The 2,807-nt window shown below is 38.8% G+C and overlaps 1 protein-coding gene across 2 annotated transcripts in view; it reads left to right on the forward strand.

Moving 5' to 3' along the window:
* Positions 1-2,807, forward strand: part of PPP1CC (protein phosphatase 1, catalytic subunit, gamma isozyme) — a 36,727-nt gene that overhangs the window by 7,980 nt on the left and 25,940 nt on the right. The window lies entirely within an intron of this gene.

Genomic DNA, 2,807 nt, shown 5'->3' on the forward strand with positions numbered 1-2,807 from the left:
CACTATCCAGTGCGCCACCGGGCCGGCCCAGTCTTATAATTTTTATAGCGGGATAGTTGTTCTAGTCATAGCATGTGTAACAATCTGCAGTTACCTAGTTTGTCTAAATTTTCTGTTACCTCGACTACAATGTAACCTTCATGAGAAAAAGGACAAGTTTCTTGCCCATTCTGTTGCCAGGGTTATGTTGCCAGCATATAACACGACCTGGCACGCAGTAGGTGTTCAGCAACAATTTTGTTGAATGTTTGAAGCATTGTAAATAAGTATTGATAATCTTAACAAACAGGTTCCATAACGTAGGGGTTTTTTAGTTGGTTTTTGTTTGGTTTTTTACTGCTGGCCAGTACAGGGATCTGAACCCTCGTCCTTAAGCGTTAATAACGCCACGCTTTAACTGAGTTAACTGGCCAGCCCAATAATTTAATTCTTAATGCTTCCTATTTGTAAGGGTACAATGTGATTTTACATCCTGCTGGGCAGTCTGCCCAAGTTTCTGGCTAACTTGTGGTGAAATCACTACTGAGATTTTCTGGCCAATGAATTGAGGGATCTTACCATCTTTCCACTGGGAATGTTTCTCTACTCTGTATGTGTGTGTGTTTAGAGAGAAAAATAAAATTACTGTGGTGGTTCTGGAAAAAACNCTCTGTATGTGTGTGTGTTTAGAGAGAAAAATAAAATTACTGTGGTGGTTCTGGAAAAAACATTTTTTGTTTTTCAATTGCTGTTGAATTACATATGTGTCTATTTCATATCTTCCCTCAAAAATTATCGTTACTGTGCTTTCCCCTTTTTTTTATTGCTTCTTTTTTCATAACATTTTGATGAGAAAGATACTTTGTCAGTCTTTTAGCTCATTTACATATATTTGGGTCCAAAGTAGTGAAGTGATTTGCCAAAACTATAAAATTGATTCAGAAACTTGTGGCTCCAGACTGGCGGCCTGTTCAGCCCTGTTTTTTATTTTCTTTTCATTGTGTGCTTCAAGAGTTTGTCCCTTCTCTCTTGCCATCCTTTCTTATTATTTTTTATTAGAAAAATATTACCACTTTCTGCTCAAAACGTGTTTCTTCAGAGAATTCAGGTTTCCATGGCCATTCAGGCTGAAGGATGGTTTCACCTAGGACAAAATTTCTCAAACTTGGACACAGCCTTTTTAGTTTGAATACAAAGCCTCCAAAACCAATAAAATTTAAATTAGCAACATTGATTTAATCTGGTGGATTTTGTAGTTTTGTTAAAACTAAATCACTTAATATTGGGTTTAGTGGTAGAATGATGTAGATTTAAGTTCTGTATTTAGGCTAACCCTGTGTTTAATTCAGAGGATGCCTGCTTTCATTAATCTTTTGTACAAAACAAGGATTCAAGCACATTGAGGATAATCAGGCCCCATACTTACCCAGACTGCTAGCAAGTGGTTCTGCTGGATTGCCAGTTTCATGAAGGGGCCACTTCATAACTGGTAAAAAAAAAACTAAGGCCATTTAATCAGTATTTAATGACTGTCTAATCTGTTACAAGTGGAACCAAAACAGAAAATTTCTTCATTTCTACTACTACCTATGTGCTGATAAATGGACTATTGCAAGGCCTTCCATTTTGATAGTAAAACTCGGTGCTCTGATGTGGGCACTTTGAGTATAGGATGCTCCGTATTGTGTAGTGATTTCTTTCTGTTATTGCTTATCTGTCAGATTACTGCGAAACTTTCTTTGTTACAGCACACACTGATATCCTTTGCCTTATACAAGCATGATTGTAAACACAGATGCAGGCATAGAAATTACATGGCAAAATATGTACAATGAGCCTGCAACTTTTGTGTGTGTGTGTGTGTGTGTGTGTGTGTGTGTGTGTGTGTGTGTGCTGGCTGGTATGGGGATCATGATCTAGGTGTTATAAGGCTGTGCTCTAACCAACTGAGGTAACTGGCGAGCACAAAAATTTTTGAATTTTTTTTTTCTTGGCAGCTGGCTGATATAGAGATCTGAACCTTGGTGCTACAAGGCTGCGCTCTAACCAGTGGAGCTAGCTGGCCAGCCCTGTACAACTTTTTTTTTTTTTTTTAAGATGACCAGTAAGGTGGGGGTCTTAACCCTTGACTTGGTGTTGTCAGCACCACGCTCACCCAGTGAGCTAACCAGCCATCCCTATATGGGATCCGAACCTGTGGCCTTGGTGTTAACAGCACCACACTCTCCTGAATGAGCCACGGGCTGGCCCCCTGTACAATATTTTTTTAATGAAATGAAAGAAGCACCAGTTAAAATTTTTCATAGATAACTTGGGGACCTTTGAGGAGATATTACACATGGTCCTCTGAAAAAACACTGATGGGAGAGGGTTCTTGAGCATTTCCAATCCCACATTTTAAAACAAGTAGTTCTTGGAACAAAGTTGGTAACATGACAATCTCTGAAATCTCCTGCTGTACAAATGCTAATTCATTTATAAAGCTGAAGAGAAGACAGGAGGCAAAAAAAAAAAAAAGCTGTCTCAGTTGGTAGGCTGTAGGTGAACAAGGCCAATAGTGTGGCTTGGCTGCAGAACTGAGGCCTGGACCTGTGTCCCACAGGAGTTTGATTTCAGTCCATAGTAAAAGGAAGACTTTCTAGCAATTAGTATTCATACACAGATAGGATAACCCCTTGTTCAGGATACTAAAAAGTCTTACTTGGTATAGAAGATGCAAATAAATCTCTGAAATCCTGTCTAAGATTTTAAGATTCTGATTCAGCATTGAAACCATGTTCCTTCTAAGTGTCCTGAAAATAAAGCCAGTCAGAAAGCTAGTTAAACCA

This window comes from Galeopterus variegatus, unplaced genomic scaffold (assembly GCF_000696425.1).
Source record: "Galeopterus variegatus unplaced genomic scaffold, G_variegatus-3.0.2 Scaffold2616, whole genome shotgun sequence".
NCBI lineage: Eukaryota > Metazoa > Chordata > Mammalia > Dermoptera > Cynocephalidae > Galeopterus > Galeopterus variegatus.